Below are 18,853 nucleotides of genomic sequence, written 5' to 3' on the forward strand. Positions count from 1 at the left end.
TTTTCGTTTTTTTTGCTACTGCTAGCACTCCAAATTTCCAAACAACAGAGCTACATGTTGAAATTGACCAGAATTCTCCTTTAAGTAAACAAAAAGGTGTGCTGTGTGCATGACACTCTAGTCTGTGTGCACTGCAGTCTCCACGTTGTTAGTTACACCAGTGTTTCCCCCAGTGTATTGCAAGCCTGGTGGCCCACTGGGATTACGTTTCCCTGCACCAGGCCAAAACCACTGGGAATCATTTTTTAATGTATTTTTTAAAACTACAGTTTTTTTACGGCTCAGTTGGAAACTTATACTCATATTTTAGCATAGTAGTAGTCATATATATGGAATATGGAATCTGTCTGATAGCTTTTTTAAATTCATAATTTCACGATTCCGTCCATGATTCTGTTATCAGAGAAACTATTGGGTTCTACATTAATGCTGCCATCAGTCTGGGACTGGCCCCAGCCGGGCCCTCGACCTCGAAGACGCTTGCCACCGGGCTAAAGAACTTTTCTGGGGGAAACCCTGTACACTCTTCACTTTACCGACAGTATTAACAACAGATGAAGCTGTCGTGTCTTAAGAAGCTTGTTTTTATTGTTCACTGTTAACTCACTTTACATTGTCCATGCTGTCTCTTTTTCTTCTCGTTTTTCCCTCACACAGCCGTTATACTAATCTCCGACACCGCCCGCCGGTCTCTTTCCCTCCTTGCTCGACCACTCACTCACTGACGTCACTCACTCAACTTACGCTACCACTGTAACAACGTCCACAAAAGATATGACCAAGGTCTTATAATACATCCACGGACCAGTCATGCTTGGTGTACGGTCGCCACTGTGTCGCCAGTATAACTGAAGCTGTTCAGTAGCGAATGTGAGTATCAGAAGTGTAGAGGGGTTCAGAGCATGAAGAGGCTGTTTAAATATATTTTGTAACTTATTGACTAGTTATTATATTACTTCGCGTCGAAAGGAGCCAGTTGAGGTGGTTCGGGCATCTGGTAAGGATGCCCCCTGGGCGCCTCCCTAGGGAGGTTTTCCAGGCACGTCCAGCTGGGAGGAGGCCTCGGGGAAGACCCAGGACTAGGTGGAGGGATTATATCTCCAACCTGGCCTGGGAACGCCTCGGGATCCCCCAGTCGGAGCTGGTTAATGTGGCTCGGGAAAGGGAAGTTTGGGGTCCCCTGCTGGAGCTGCTACCCCCGCGACCCGTTACCGGATAAGCGGAAGAAGATGGATGGATGGATGGACCCATCTTAAATGTCATTGTTTATAAGGTCATAGAAAATGTATTATTTTAATAGGAATTACTATTTTCTTATTTATTCTATTTAATTCATTTGTACTGTTGAGCAAAGCAAAAATGTCTATTTCGAAAATATTTTGTATTTAATTTTGTAAAATATTAAGTTATTCAAAAAAGTCTTGCACATTTTTTACGTGTTTCTTCTTATACTCATTCAGCTTTGTATGTCTCAAAATTGTAGTATTTTGTGCATTTTCCTTAATAATGAAGCAAGTAGACTCATACCATTATATCGCAGAACTGTAAAGCACATAACGACTTTTTCTCCAAATCGTGCAGCCCTAGTTGTTAGCAGGCTTTGACTTTTATTAGAATGCAACCCCAAAATCACAGTTTGACGACTAATATTGTGAGTTTTTGCGAGTAATAGAATAATAAAACACATCTGACTCAATGTGCAAGGTTTCTGTGCGTAATGATTTTTATCGGATGACGGAATAAAAATTCACATTATGAAAAATACGGACTTGGTGTGCAAGGGCCTGAAGGTTCCATCTTTAGAACACACCCATTTCATAATCCTAACCGGGGCAATCGTACATTAGTTTATGGAAACTGATTAATATGTAGTATCAGGTCAAAAAGTGATCATTAGTAAGTCTGGCTATTTTGTCCTTTGAGGATTACCACTTTAAGGTCTTGGATGACCTCCATGTAAGACCTTCCCACTGCGCCATCCATCTTTTCATCCCTCCCTTCCTCCATCCCTCCTCAGGCAGACAGCAGGGGCAGATGGGTGTCCACTTCCTGGCAGACTCCAGGGTGTGTTTGACACCCAGCTGGGAAGTCAGGCCGGGCCCTCAGGGAGCCTCAGCACCGTCAGCGTTCTGCCACGAGTTTGTAAGGAATGAGGGGAAGTTTTTCTGCCAATGAAACTTCCCCATCTTCTGAAATAACCCTGTCACAAGAATTTGCTATTTTCTCCCTTTAGTACACCATGTAATGGCTGCTGTGTGTTTCCTGCCCGATAGCCGCCAGTCTGACTGGAGGATGCAGCTGCTGAGGTAACGGAGGTCACGCAGCAGATATTATTCAGAGATAACAGAGTTTGATATACTGCAACAGTGTGATTCTTCATGTGACGTGTGTTTACACAGCATCTGTACATTTTTCCAGCAATAAATATATCATTTATAGATGAAGAATATATCTTCTTGATCTGATTAGGACTATAAGGTCAGATGGTGTTAGGCCAGCTGCCTCTAGGTAGCTTCTGTGTTCTCTCCCCTCTCCCTCTCTCTGTACGTCCTAATTGCAGGTGTGCGGGAGTCAGGTGTCCAGCTGCCTCTCATCTGCCACAATCAACCTCTGCTTCATATACCTGGTCCTTCCTTCACCCTGCGTCAGATCGTAGACGATACTGCCCAACGGATTATCTGGATATTGCCAGTTCACGCCAGTTCGTGAAATGGTCACTTTATTTTGATTTATTAATTCGTGTACAGGCCACAATTTTCGCGTTTATTTCATGTACAGGTCACAATTTTCGAACATGACCATTTCACAAACTGCCATGACAATGGGCTGCTCTGTGGCACGCAACAACGGGGACATGAAACGCCACACGCCGGCCACAACAACGGGATGGTTGTGGTTAGGAAAAGAAGAACGGGGAAAGGAACCGTCACACGCAGGAGACGCTGACAACAACAGGACAGTTGTGGTTAGGAAGAGAATAACGCGGAAAGGAACTGCAACACGTGGGACACGATCCCCAGTCTCCGGGGTGAAAGTCCTGTGTTGTTTGACCCATCCACCACCCCGACCAACCTCCCTGCGCCGATTTTCGCCTTATCAATACTACTCGCTACCGTAATCGTTTTGTGATCACGAAATATGCTTCCCATTGAAATACATTACTTTAAAATACACAGTACACAAATCAATAGATTCAATAACGTGACCATTTCACGAACTGCCATGAGACTGGGCTGTACTGCCACCGTCTCGCTCCAGACAAACCTTTGCCTGCTAATTTAGCCTACTCGTGTGTTTGCCTGTTCTGATATTTTTTCTTGTGACCTCCAGCTGCCTCTGGAACCTGACTCCTGCCATACATCGAACCGGAACCACCACCACTGGACCCCGCCACTAGCCTGTTAACCTGCCTCTCTCTGACGGACCCTGTTAAATTCACACTCCTGGCTCTGCGTCTGTCTGCATTTGGGTTCTGATTATCAATCAACAGATTGAAGAGCTCACTTGGAGAGCGCTGTGTGAATGTGAAACCAATGTGATGCACATATCTGTCAATCAGTACTGATTTGTACTGCTCTATTCTATTAAATAAAGATTCAACAAAGAGTGTTAAGTTAGGTCAAGTCAATTTAATGTATAGTACTATAGCCCAATATCAAAATCACAAATTTGCCTCCAGGGGCTTTACACTCTGTACAGTATACACCACCCTCTGCTCTGTCCTTACAGCCCTCGGTTTGGATCAGGAAAAAATCCCCCCCAAAAATGGAAGAAACCTCAGGAAGAGCAACTGAGGAGGGATCCTCTCCCAGGACCGACAGACCGGACCGTCCTCAACCATGAAAACAAGTTAGTATTAAACTTAACTAGTTCCATTTTACAATGTTAACTACAAGTTTAATAGTGTGATCATTACCTTAATGGCCACCATGTACAGTACCACATGGTTAAATAAAACGCTGATATGAATAAATATCCAGATAATCCATTGAAGGAATATTCTTACTGTTTACCACCATCATTACATACTTGGAAGTGTAGAGAAGTACTTTGAAATGTGTGTAACTACAACGTAGGCAGATAAAATGTACATCATATGAACAGTTACCGGTAAATTAACAAAATAAGTTGGGTTGGTGGCTAGTTGCAAACATCCATAGGTGGGTGGGGTTCTGCTGGGAAACTTGACTCAGGACCTCAATTCTGAAGCTGGCCTGCTCTCCATTCCCCACACCAGACTCTGTACCTCCGGAGACAGAGCCTTTAATGTTGCAGCCCCATCCCTCTGTAACACCCTCTCTGCAGCTATCCGAAATGCTACATCCCTGGACATTTAAAAAAAACCTCCTGAAACACCACTTGTTCACCACAGCCTACAACCTCCTTTAGTTTAGCCACTGTAATTCTGTAAAGTGTCCTTGGGTTTCTTGAAAGGCGCCACATAAATACAAGTTATTATTATTATTATTATTATTATTATTATTATTATTATTATTATTATTATTATTATTATATTAGTAAAGTCCTAAAGTAAATATCAGAAAAAGTATGACATTCAGAAGGGCAATTGCAAACAATAGACCTCATGCATGAAATCACATTGTATGATTTTTAAGTAATTAATTTGCATTTTATTGCATGACATAAGTATTTGATACATCAGAAAAGCAGAACTTAATATTTGGTACAAAAACCTTAGTTTGCAATTACAGAGATCATACGTTTCCTGTAGTTTTTCACCAGGTTTGCACACACTGCAGGAGGGATTTTGGCCCACAGACCTTCTCCAGATCCTTCAGGTTTCAGGGCTGTTGCTGGGCAATACGGACTTTCAGCTCCCTCCGAAGATTTTCTATTGGGTTCAGGTCTGGAGACTGGCTAGGCCACTCCAGGACCTTGAGATGCTTCTTACGGAGCCACTCCTTAGTTGCCCTGGCTGTGCGTTTCGGGTTGTTGTCATGCTGGAAGACTCAGCCACGACCCATCTTCATCATGCTCTTACTGAGGGAAGGAGGTTGTTGGCCAAGATCTCGCAATACGTGGCCCCATCCATCCTCCCCTCAATACGGTGCAGTCGTCTTGTCACCTTTGCAGAAAAGCATCCCCAAAGAATGATGTTTCCACCTCCATGCTTCACGGTTGGGATGGTGTTCTTGGGGTTGTACTCATCCTTCTTCTTCCTCCAAACACAGCGAGTGGAGTTTAGACCAAAAAGCTCTATTTTTGTCTCATTAGACCACATGACCTTCTCCCATTCCTCCTCTGGATCATCCAGATGGTCATTGGCAAACTTCACACAGGCCTGGACATGCGCTGGTTTGAGCAGGGGGACCTTGCGTGCGCTGCAGGATTTTAATCCATGACGGCGTAGTGTGTTATTAATGGTTTTCTTTGAGACTGTGGTCCCAGCTCTCTTCAGGTCATTGACCAGGTCCTGCCGTGTAGTTCACCTTCCTCATGATCATTGATGCCCCACGAGGAGAGATCTTGCATGGAGCCCCAGACCGAGGGAGATTGACCGTCATCTTGAACTTCTTCCATTTTCTAATAATTGCGCCAACAGTTGTTGTCTTCTCACCAAGCTGCTTGCCTATTGTCCTGTAGCCCATCCCAGCCTTGTGCAGGTCTACAATTTTATCCCTGATGTCCTTACACAGCTCCCTGGTCTTGGCCATTGTGGAGAGGTTGGAGTCTGTTTGATTGAGTGTGTGGACAGGTGTCTTTTATACAGGTAACAAGTTCAAACAGGTGCAGTTAATAATAACTCTTACTGGTTGGTAGGTGATCAAATACTTATGTCATTCAATAAAATGCAAATTAATTATTTAAAAATTATACAATGTGATTTTCTGGATTTTTGTTTTAGATTCTGTCTCTCACAGTTGAAGTGCACCTATGATAAAAATTACAGACCTCTACATGCTTTGTAAGTAGGAAAACCTGCAAAATCGGCAGTGTATCAAATACTTGTTCTCCCCACTGTATATGTGTTCATAAACAGAGCAATAAGGAACATACAAAAAAACCTACGTGGGCATCATAAAATGTGCACTGACGTCGAAGTCTGTTCGGGTGTGTTGATGAATCGCATTTGGTCTTAAATTGGATGCGCGTACCAGGCAATTTGGAATTAGCATGGGGCCACTCCTCAATAAATCCATATACTGTAATGGCAGTGTCATGTGCAAATTTGACAGGCAACTTTAAACTCGGACAAAAGAAGAAAAGTTTTGTTAAGAAGAAGATACTTTAGCAAATGTCTTCCACTTTGAATGTGAAATTTTGAAACTTTACAAAAATAAAAAATAAAACCCTTTATCAAATAAATGGCATTATTTTTTTTTCTGTCTTCAGTATCGGCCTAGGTCATTTCACAATGTCCCAAAAAGGATTTGCTTACATGTCGCTGTCGTGCAGAACTCAGCAGGCCATCGTTATTTGGCACCCTTTTTCAGGTGTGTATAAAAGCTTGCCAGCGGCATTAAGTATATTGATCCTCCCAACTGACCAGGGGGCATCCTTACCACCTCAGCTGGCTCCTTTCCATGCATTCCTCCCGGATGACTGAGCTTCTCACCCTATCTCTAAGGGAGACGCCAGCCCCCCTCCTGAGGAAAACCATTCTGGCCGCTTGTATGGGTTAGGGGTATGCACAAAACGGGGGCTGAAAATGTGCGTACACCACTTCCCACACAAAGTTTGCGATTTATAAAAAATGATGAGAGAATGCGCGGTCCTCCACGCAAACTCTGACCCATGCGTACGCACATTTTGGAGACAATGGGAATTGGCGACGCAGATGGTGAGGTGGTGAACTGAAGTCAGACTGCAGAAAGTAAATGTGGGAAGAACGATTACTCGTAATATTTTCTATTATATTATGTATTGATTAGGGCTGTCAAAATATAATATTATATATAATATACAAAAAATAACACAGATTAATCCATTCCATATTGACGTTTGACCCGGAGCCGTTCTAGCCACCATTGGACTGTAAAATGAAGGAGGGAGACAAGAATGCACTGCCTGGATCATTGATTGGAACATTTACTTATAAAAATCTTCTTCCTGAATAGGGTTGGGTACCGAAATCTGGTGCTAATACGGCATCGGTGCCTTAACGACCTGTATCCTGTATCTACCTGATAGCAACGCGGATTTCGGCGCCTCATTTCGGCGCCACTGATATGTCTGCATTTCTATTGGATTCTCTGAAACAGATGTTACAGGCAACAGAAACATCGCTGCATGTGACGCTAGTTAACACTATACTCGACAGCAGCTAACGTTACTACCGCTAGCTAGTAGCTGGATTAAACACGGTTACAATGCTGACAGCTAACGCTAAACGGTGTAAAGTTTGACTGTGATTCACTGTAGAGGATTCAACGCCGGGATGTAACAATCTGCAGCTGCCGTTGTCGGAAAAACACAGACGGTGCGTTCAATGAAACTGGTAACCTACAGCCTCGTGGTGCATTCAAAGTTATTGTGAAATGCTCTTTTCCCATCTGGTGGTTGTTTTTGTCGTTCAACAGCAATTCACTAGTGAAATAAGGCACCATTAAGGCACCGGCACCATTTTAAAAGTACCGCTTTAGCACCGGTATCGAAAAAAAAACCGATACCCAACCCTATTCCTGAAGCAATTTTGAATTTATTTCCTCAGCATATTAGGTCATATTGTTGATTGTTATGGCCATTATTTGAACAGTGAAAAACAGACAGTTTTTTTAACTTTAATGTCACTAATGCTGATTATTCATTGATTTATTTAAATTGAAATATTTAAAATACTTTCACAGCAAAAATTATGTATGCGATTAATTTAGATTAATTAATCACAGAGTATGTAATTAATTAGATTACATTTTTTAATTGATTGACAGCCCTAGTATTGATACCTCACACATGTTTTTTCACTCCATATCATCCATGTTACCATGAAGATTAAATCCAGCAGTGTTATTTGCACTTGTACTGAGTGATAATTGTTCCATAAACACCTTGTAAAATCCAACTCAAATCTTAAATAAAAATGTGTTCTTAATGTTTAATCGGCGCTGTCTCACCGTCACACTGTCCGCTACGGAGCACAGGTGGAGGAGATGGCCCGACTGCATGGAATACAGGATTTTGGCAAGGTGTTAACAATCCCAAATTATTGTAAACATATCAATACTGTGATGACCCCCGTGCGTAACGCTGCATTATGGCACTGCTGGCCCAATAGAAGAATCAGGAGAGAAAGAGACTTCAGGGACCATGACGATGACTGGCTAATATGCCGATTTAGATTCCCTAAAGCTGTGCTCTTGGATCTATGTGCTAAATTGAGTCCAGTACTAGAGAGGGCAACACACCGGAACCATGCCATCCCGGTCCAAATACAGGTCCTCACCACTCTGTGGTTCCTGGCAATCGGCTGTTCCCAGCTGGAATTAGCAGACAGGTAAATATATTATGTAAAAATGATACAGTATATAATCTTCAACTTCATCACTAAGGCTTGTTTGGATATAATATAATTCTGTTAAATCTTATCCTATAGGTCTGGCATATCGCAGCCATCCTAGAGTGTCATAATGCCTGCCGTTTTGGACGGTATTATTAATAGAGGTGTACCGATTACAATTTCCTAGGCCGATTCCAATTTCCGATTTTTCTAACCCTTTACAGCACACACAAATATTTATTTTCTATCTTTTCTTTTGATAGAAAATGTTACATTTTGCATAGAACATAATCAATCACTATAAAATAGAACTATATAAATTACTCCTGGTGTGGGAAATTAACACACATCTAAAGTACAATGTTATGGAGGAACAATTTCCTTCTTTTCACATCCAATATGCAACTAAAAAAAATTTATATATTTAGCAAACTAAACTTCTGTATGAAAACAGGGAAAACAGGTAACGGCAATAAAATATGTTTGAACAGTAACGTTACCTGAAAACAGTGTGTAGTTCCTTTTTTAGCAAGTTTGCTTTATGTGTCATTGTGCACAAATATGAACACTACCGTTGCTGTCAACAGGCTTATCTGAAACGTTAGCTACCGACGGTTACCTCGGAACAATCCAGCAAATAGACGGTACCCTAGCGCACCGTTACCTGAAACAGATGATTTAACATCACCGCTCATTTTACACACAGTTTAGCAACAAAACTAAACGCTGAGGGAAGTTTACTACGTTTTTAATGTTGGTTTTGATCGGTATGCATCCCCACTAACCTGGAAAGCGTTTTAAACAGTAACGTTAATACAGCGTGTCGGAGGAATACAGCGTCTCTTTTTCTCTCTCCTGCAGAAGAAGGGGAGAGGCAGAGGGACCGTCACCGCAGCGTTCGCTAACGTTAGCTTCTTGTCTCATCTGGGGTCTGATCAACAGTAAATTCATCAAAGTCAGTGTGCCCAACGCTATTTTCCGATAAACTGTAGCTGTCATATTTCACAGGACCGGTGAGTGCGGTTTTCATGTTCCAGTTTTTCAGCCTCAGAGGGGAGAGAGAGAGAGAGCGGCTGACCGTTCGCCTGAGATCAGTAGAGTAAATGATGCTGAGGTTGCGCGATGTTAATCATGCGGTGCCCAAGTGCATTTGACCGACATAACATTGGCATATGCCAGACTGACCGGCAGGTCGCCGGTCATGGCCGATGACGTGAAAATCGGCCAATTCCGGTCACCAGCCGGTCAATCGGTGCATCTCTAATTATTAATATAGGTAGTCTATAGATCAGGTTTCCCTACACTGTGCGAGAATAAGCCAAAATTAAAGCAGCTGAGCAGCAGCCCCGCCAGCTGCAGAGAGCCGACAAGATTGAAACAGCAGCAGCTTTAATCAGCGACTTTAGAGTGAGGCACGTGGGACTGCTGTGATTGGTTGAAGTCGCGGGAAACTCCGGTATTTGGTCAAATTTGCGGAAAAGTTGCGGTACGCCATTTTTGGCTTTTGGGCATACGTACACTTTTAGTAAGGATCCTACACGCAGTTTTATAAATGAGACCCCAGGACATTGAAACCAAAAGGATCTGCATGGCTAGACACCACCAGAGGTATGGAAGAAAATGTCTTTTTGTCTTTTGGTTGGCTCAGTGTAAAGCCTTTACAGGGACTAGATATTATACTTTTCAAGGATTGCATTTCTCTACCTTGCATTTCCACTATTTGTGATAATTACAGTAAATGTTTAATAATGAATTGTCCTATGTGCTTTATAGTTCTTAATTTCATTATGTGACCCTTCACACATTTCCCATTGCACTTTGTTTTTTCTTAAATTTGTAGTTTACTTTCTTCCATGGCTGCTGTAAAAACATTTATATTCTGCCTTCTCTGATGCTGTATTCTAATAAAAAAATGATTCACTGATACTGAATAGATTTCTTACATGGGGAGCGCACACTTACTTCTTGATCTTTTTAACTCTAATCTACTTTTCCATTCACATTTTAAGGATTGTATCATTCTCTTTTTGTTATTTTTTTTCTTTTCTGTCAATTTTTGTTTCATCCACTCTTTGTCTGGCAGGGTTTAATCTCATTTATTAGTCTTTTTTTTCATAGGGCTTTCTTTTCTTTCTTTCTCCAAGGTCTAGGACTGTGCCATTGTATGTGCATTAATGTCTCCTCCGACCATTCCCCCGAGCCACTCCAAAGAGCAGGGATTAATATCAATTATGGACGGGTGGGAAAGTTCCCCGCCATGTGCCAGATCCTTAATAGGGACATGTGTAAGTCATTACCTCAACACTTTGGGCTCCAAACACAGTTTTAAGTGTGTGTGTGTGTGTGTGTGTGTGTGTGTGTGTGTGTGTGTGTGTGTGTGTGTGTGTGTGTGAGAAAGAGAGAGAAAAAGAGATGATTGATGATAAAGAGGAACAGAGGAGAGGGAGTAGTTGGGGGTTTCTTTCTATTTCGATAAAGCTCAGAAAAAGCAGAGAAAGTGGGTTTATATTCTCTGAAAAGTGTCTGTTCATGTGATGTGAGGCTCTATGGTGACGAGCCTTCTATCAAAACTTGAAAAAACCTCTTCCTTGACTTGCATCGCTTTTTCACACTCCAACGCACACACACACACACACACACACACACACACACACACACCTCCGTCAGCAGCAGCAGTCGGCCTGGTTCCGTCAGAGCTCTGTGTTGTTGAAGGCCTCAGTGCAGACAGCTCTGACACAGCTCTTCGCCTCTCCTTTCCCTTCCTATTCCTCTGCCTTGCATTTTTGTGCATGGCAGATCACAGTCCTGCCGGCCTCTCCGGCTGCTTCACACGCTCAGCTGGAGAAAAAAGCAGGCCATCTGATAAATGGATGCCCTAATGGGGGTCAGAGAGATATATGGGTTAGCCAATACTGGCCCAGGTCTCATTAAAATATGGAATAACTGCCGGTCACTGTCGGCTGATGTTGAATATGAAATGCACATTGATATATCATGTTATGGATATTGGCATTTTTAAAGCTTTTACTTATCTTTACACTTCACTCATGTCCTTGATGTATTGCCAGGCTAAAAGCTAACATACCTGTAGATTTTTCCTTCAACTAGGAAAGGTTTTAGAGCCCCACAGTGACTAAATGCTGTTTTAAATGAGATTATGGACACACGTTGATTCATCATATGATTATCACTGCAAACTGATAATTGCAATAGTGAAATCACAGGAATTATATTTATATTGGTCACCTTTGCATCACAATCAGTGTGAATGCTGTAGATGAAGTGTCTCCTGTGGCGGAAAGCCAGAGTGACGAGGTTGGGCTGGTAGATGTGGCAATTCTGACTTGCGTAAGAATTAACATTTGCCTTCCTATTAAACTTAACCTGTTTTTATTGAGTTTGCTGTTTCCATCCAGCTTTTTCAAATGCCATACTTCAAAATGCGGTGTGTGAATGGAAACACAACTATTGACATATATTTTAAGTTGATATGGCAAAAGTGTTAGTAAATAGTTGCTTATTCACACATCCAGCAGTTAAATATAATTTGGAGTTATATCCATGAGATGAATATAAGTCCAATATTCACTCTATTTTAGTACGGGGATCCCGTACATATGGAATATGTAACGGTGGAGAGATAGTCTCTTCACTCAGAGAACCAAGGTTACAATGTAACCGAGCGGTCTCACCAAGAGGGAATATCTGGCTCCTTAGCTACTAAATGCTTCACTATGTTCACCACTGTGTCTGTCTGCTGAGCAGATAGAGTACAGTTACTTTTTAGAGCTGTTTCTCTGAAAACAGCTACATGCTACTGCTACAAATAACGCTATTAGAGTGGTGAGAGTAAACCAAAACAGTAAAATCCATACTGAAGACACAGACATGGGGGTGGTAACAATCTTTTCATTTGAATCTCCACAAGAAGGTGAATAAGCCTGTTTCCCACAATGTATAAAGAACTATTTCTCTAAAAAAGTCAGACATAAGTCTGGTATTATCTAAATCTGCAACTCTTTAAGAAATTTATGAACCCTCTTGAAAGGTATGCAGGGCACATAATCATGTAGTGGTAAAACAACATTACACTGAAAGGCTTTCTAAGGTTACAGCCAATAAAAGAACTTAAGAGAAAGTTAATCAAGTATGTTTTTACAGGAAAACCTTGCCCAGTGCAACTTTAAGACAGGGTGTTCCTTATCCTCCATTACTCCTCAATAGCTCCTTGCATCCCCCTCCTGGTCTCTTCCAAGACACTCAGTGCTCTGGACAGATGACCTCGCTCGCAGCCAGCACTCTGGAGCGAGCTGAGCCAGCCAGCCAGGCTCCAAGTCATTCCCAGCGCTCTCCGCTGATTATAGTGGGTGGATAGGAAAGCAGTGGAGGTGCTGAGGCTCCGACACGGAGAGCCAGAAGGCTGGAGCTGCTGCTCTGTGGAGCCCAGACAATGTGTTTTTACAAGAGGGATGGATTTGCACGCCACATAGAAGCCAATAAATCCACACCGCAGTGGAAGGCAAGACAACCCAGCGCCATTGTGTTGGCGTTGTTCTTTGTTTTATGTTTTTGCATGCGTATATGTGTCTGTGTGCACATGTGTGCCTGTGCGCATACTTATTTGTGTGTTAGTGTGCATTCACCTCAAAGGAGTGGCTCTCCTCACACAGCTACTATTGTTGCAAGCCTCTCCGCCTTCCCTCCGTCTGCCTCCCAATGCCTTAGTGGTGCAGGAGAAGAAGAAGGAAAGCGGGAGGGTGCATTGTTGAGTTGGACTGGCAGGAGAGGGGAGGGGGTGAGGAGGAGTAAGGGGAGGGGGGGTGATGCAAGCCTGGGCAGACTCCTCGGAGCCGGACGTGAAGCTCCGATTATAGTGGCGGGGGACCGCAACGAGACGTCGCCCAGCAACCCCAGCAGCTCTGCCTGTAAATCATGTCACCGGGGCTCCACGGCGGCGCCCCGAGCCTCCCATCCAGTCTGTCAGCATCCCAGCTGGGGCACTGAGACCAGGGGGCCATCCGGGCCTGAGGGCCAGCAGGACCAGAGCTAGGGACAAAAGAGATTTGGGTCAGAGTCTCCAACAGATGCACCCCACCAGCCTTCAAAACTAGATACCTCATTTGGAAATCTGTCCTTGGTGAATTTAATGTTTCCTATGTGGGGGCATTTCCTAGCCCTGGGCCTTTCAAAAATTCAAACCAAACTTCTTTAGTTACAGCTCATACTTTCAGGATGTTTCTCCTGTAATGTGCACAATAGCAGGCGTACTATGAAAGTGTGTTACTTGACTCAGGTTAAAGGTCCTTCTTGTAAAAAGTGAGATTTTCATGTCATTTTATTATTATTAAGCAGGTCAGGGTGCTTTTCAAATGCTGTGATAGTATTAAAATGCTCATTCCACAAAGAAATGCACATAGCCCGTATTCAGAAACAGTTCCCTTTTAAACGAGCCGTCAGGACTTCCGGACGGTTGTGATGTCACAACTATACTACATATAGGTAGAAAGTGCTGCTACAGTGCCGTTACAGTCATTCCCAGGCTGCAATGGCGGTGCAGGGACTCCAAGTGCGCAGATGTGGAAGACCCAGAAATGCAGCCCAATAAGAGCAGACTGGGCAGTTTCTGAATATGAGCTCAGGGTGTGAACTACGGGAGAGCTCGGCTCCCCTTAATAAGACATGGGCTCCCCTGAAAACGTGATTTGTTAAATTTTGGGGGGGTCTCTAAAAATATTGACAATGTGTCATTTTGATGTGCAATTTAAGTTTTGTGTAATGTGATCATCGTGGATTATTATGTGTAAAATTGCAAAAATATCATTCATTCATGCATGACGGCGATTTAATTCACTTCAATAAAGATAACTATACATGCTATTCTTGTCATGAGCATCAAGGCGTGGCGGCGCTGCGGTGCAAATTCAACTCATGTTTAGTACATGTTAACTCAAGGATTAGTAGAAAAAATATAAACATTGGAGGCCATTAATCGGCGTGCAAAGTCCTTGAAATCCATTATGCAGGTAGCATCATAAAGCCATGGAAAAAAAACCACAAGGCAGTTTAATTCATTTTGGTTTTACCAAGAAATTGTGTAGCGATGACGTTAATAGCACGACCGATTCAGCTGCTGCCAGTACTGTTAGCACACCTCCCGCCGGGGTGGCAACGCAAGAAGAAGCTGAAGAAATAATGTCCTCTCTGGCTGAAGATGGTGGTGGTAACAGCTCGTCAGAGGCCGGTCACCATCCTTACTCCTCTCGCTCCTTTCTCCCGTTATACAGGAACCGCCAGCAGCGGAGAGACTGGAATAGCCCATCTTCCAGGCTGTTTGTTAAGGATGGAAGCTTGGGGTGCATCGCTTAGGCCTAATTGAACGGAGGAATTATGGTATTATTCGGTAGCCTGAGTAACTTTAACTGTTGTTCATGTGAAATTTCAAAGACAACCTGATGCTTTGTTTATGGACTTTATGAACACTGTACGGGCTGTGTGCAATATGGGACCTTTCAGTAACAGATTAAGGTTAAATGAGGAGAAATTCCAAAAGAAAGCTAAAACAAATCCCCTGACCAACCTCGCTTTCTCGCACTAATAATAATAGCTCATAAAAAATACATTTGGGGAATTTCAATCCATTTCTTTTAAAAAGAATTAAAAATAAAAGAACAGAATTGATGCTGCAGATGGTTTATGGAAAGGGACACAACTGTTACAAAGGGTCATCAGCTGTTCACTTGCTCTGATGAGAGCTTACTGGCCCAAACACATCAGTGCTTTCTAACAGTTGCTTACCCTTCAATAATCCCCCCACAAAGAGGGTTTATCCAAAAATGTACTACAGCATAATCATCTTTGAGAAATGTTCCTAAAGGAGCATTATAAAACAGTTCTGTATAGGGTTGCAACTAACGGTTATTTTCATTGTTGATTGATCTGTGGATTATTTTCTCCTTAATGGAGATAATGTCTAAAATAGAAACATAGACAGAAGGTAAGCATTGACATAGACATAAAAATAGACACCAAGACATAGAAGGTATAGCATAGATATAGAAGGGACAACCACAAGATTGGCAGTTCAATCCCAGGCTTCTCTGGCCAATTAACAAATTGTTCCTGACTATGTCTTTTTCGACATACTATACTATGGCTTTTTTTTAATCACTTTTTTTTCAACATACTATATTTTATGACCTTTTTCGTCATAATATACAATGACTTTTTTACTGTACTATGTTTTTTTCTTTGCCATCAGATCTGACACACTTGCCAACTGTGTTAGAGCGTATTTGACTTCTTCGCCTTCACTGTTAGAACTTAAAATTCAACGAATCTAGTGAGGATTGAACCAACAACCTGTGTTCTTAGAACCAGCGTTCTATTACTCTGAGCCAACAGATCAACTTGCCAACTGTTTGAGTGTATTTGACTTCTTCTTTTAGACCTTAAATTTCAACGCATCTAGTGAGGATTGAACCCACAACCTCTGTGTTCTTCGTACCAACGTTCTATTACTCTGAGCAATCCCACTTGACACACTCTTCAATTGTTTTAGAGCGTATTCAACTTGTTCACTTTCACTGTTAGACCTTAAAATTCAACCCATCTAGTGAGGATTGAACCACAACATCTGTATTCTTTCAACCAGCATTCTATTATTCTAACCATCTGATCTGACACACGTGCACATTTTTATGCAACAACTTGGACTTTTACTGCATCAATTTAGAGTGCCATGTCTTTGACTGTTCTCCTGTATTGTTAAACTTTCTGCATATTCAAAACATATATGAAAAAAAAGAGATGTGCGATGGTTTGGTCCACTATAGGGGTGTCTGAAATCATTGAGAAACAAATTTACTGGTAAGGATATATACATGTTTTCAGCCCCCTGAACGGTTATTTGTACCTCTTTTGGGGTTGTCTTTCATATTTTTTAAGCAGGGACAAATCTACCTCTTCTAAATATTGGGGGGGATGGATAGTTTCGGCTTATTACATGAGTCTTTTGCGTGCAATTGTGCCAACATTCTTATCCGTTATGCATATGTGTACACCAAAGTAACTGCTGAGGTTTGGGAATACGATGACGTCACTACAAGTAACTCAGACGAGACAAGAAACATCAACGATCAGACAAGTTAGCTAACAGTTTATCCACATTATCTAAATCACTTTATTTGGCTATAAAACCCAAAGCTGAGTACAACTAATTATATTATATATATGGGTGTATATTTCTCTCAGATGACTTCATGCATCATCATGCATAGATAAACAGTCTACAGCTGCAATTAGCATCACCGTCTCCCTTTCCCTTTCTTAATTTTTTTAATAATAAAACTGATTTCTGATATAATTTTTTTCTTCAAATTATTATGTTGTGTAACACCAACAGTATTAAAACAGACAGGGGAACACTGGGTATCTTTTTAGCTAGTCCCTAATGAGGATGAATCTCACTAAAATGCTTTTTGTAAATGGACTGCATATTTTTTATTGTTTACCTCACATCCTGGCACATTATCGTTCTTCTGAATTTGGTATTTTTGATAATAAAACACTGCACTTACCGTACCTAAAACAACTTATGGGTAAATGGGACACGTTGGCTTGGTGGTACCATTAGCTACTAATGCTAGCATAATTCACCCTGTGTTGAATGCTTCTGTCAACAGGCTCGTTCGAGATGAGCTGCGCCCCGCCTGTTTCAAGCCATTTTCAGCCACCTTCAGTCTGAACAGGAAATCACAGAAACACTAACTTGGTCATGGTTGTGGTTTTCACTTTTGATATGTTCTGTTACTTTGTCTATTCATTCCCTGTTTGTTTGCTTCCGTGTTTGTTCACAGTTTCCTGTTTTTCTGCATTCTCATTCCTTGTTCGTGTTCTCTTTTGGTTTCACAGTTCCATCTTGTGTATGTTTTTGAGGCTTTAGTTTCCTGTTTTATTTTGTAGTTTTAGTTCTCCTGTGTCATGTCTTGACTTCCTGCCCCTGTGTGTTTTCCCGCCTTTGTGATTGTCTGCCCCGTCCTGATGTGTTTCAACTGTTTATGAGCCCTCCTGTCACCTGTCCCTCGTTACTTCCCTCGTTGCCTTGTGGATTTAGTCTGTGTGCTTTCGTCGTCTGGTTTTAGTTCGTCATACTTTTGTAAAAAGTTTCTGCCTGTGCCATCTGTATTTCTGTGTTCCTGGTTTTTCCCTGTTCCTTGGATTATTCACCTGCTTACGTGGATTGTAAATGTTGCTTTTGTTTCATTAAAATCATTCATACAACTTTATTTATACTGGCAAATCACAATAGGAGCATATGCGGCGCCAGGGAGGGGCTTGAGGGTGCTGTAGCTAACGCATTGCTATGGAACCCACGCAGTCTGAAAATACTGTGAGGAAAAATACATTACAATTCACCTCAAAACAAATGATTATGGGAAATGTAGTTTTCCTTGAATTTACTCAGATATGAAATGAAACACTATTTATTCAGCAGTATTTGTAGGTTAACACAATGGTACAATGAAATGTTTTTTTTTTGACAAGAGAGCTCATCAATAAATATAAAAGGAACAAATAAGATAAAATGTCAATGATAAAATAGAACAACAATAACATAAGATGACATTATAATAAGGTACAATTGTGCTAATAAGATAGAAAGACTAAGTAAAGTGACAATAAATGGAAATAAAATGGGATGACATAATTAAAAAGTAATAATATAAACAGTAAATATATGAAAATGAGGATTGTGTGTGTAAAAAGTGTAAAAGTAAGTGACTGCTTTCAACAGTATTGCACAAATATAGTGAGAAAAAGTGAGACATAGAAAATGCATTTTCAGTGCATAAACAGCAGGTAAGCGATATGTGATGTGGGGTTTATTTATGAGTTAAGAAATCTGTGAAAACTGTCTGCTGTTTCCTGTATCGTCGGCCAGACGGTCCCACTCCAATCACAAGTGTTTTCCTACAACCTTTTCCTTCCCTTCTCTCCAGCTGAAGCGCTTACACATACTGTACAGGTCTTGATACCCAGGTTGAGACTGACCCAAGCTGTCGGGACCTCCCAACAGTTGGCCCGCTGGGTCAGGACCACCAATCAGGGGCTAACAACTCAGAGGTCCTGGAGAGGCAGAGGAAAGAAATCTAAACCAGACCCTGTACTGAGCTGAGAGCTGCTCTCTTCAGCATCAAGTCAAACAATTCGCTCAATCTTCAGAGGAAGTCTGGAAGAGAATAACTTTCCTCCACACTTGCTCAAAGGTAATTCTCCTGTTTTTCTTTTTTTCTTTACATCTTCAAGCTCCATGTTGCACTTAAGATACACAATACAGCACACAGCAGACCCGGTGTGATGCGTGCGAGAGGAGGAGACTCCGCGCATGAAGTGCTG

General features: G+C 41.8%; 1 long non-coding RNA gene across 1 annotated transcript; it reads right to left on the reverse strand.

The window, feature by feature from the left end:
* Positions 1 to 336: 336 nt before the first annotated feature.
* On the reverse strand, positions 337 to 15,733 carry LOC116035439. The gene is made up of 3 exons (XR_004101366.1): positions 15,724 to 15,733; positions 6,019 to 6,026; positions 337 to 469 (listed from the first exon to the last, which is right to left on the reverse strand). It is a non-coding gene; the product is annotated as an uncharacterized LOC116035439 (long non-coding RNA).
* Positions 15,734 to 18,853: the final 3,120 nt, after the last annotated feature.

The sequence above is a fragment of the Sander lucioperca genome, chromosome 16, assembly GCF_008315115.2.
Source record: "Sander lucioperca isolate FBNREF2018 chromosome 16, SLUC_FBN_1.2, whole genome shotgun sequence".
Classification (NCBI taxonomy): Eukaryota; Metazoa; Chordata; class Actinopteri; order Perciformes; family Percidae; genus Sander; species Sander lucioperca.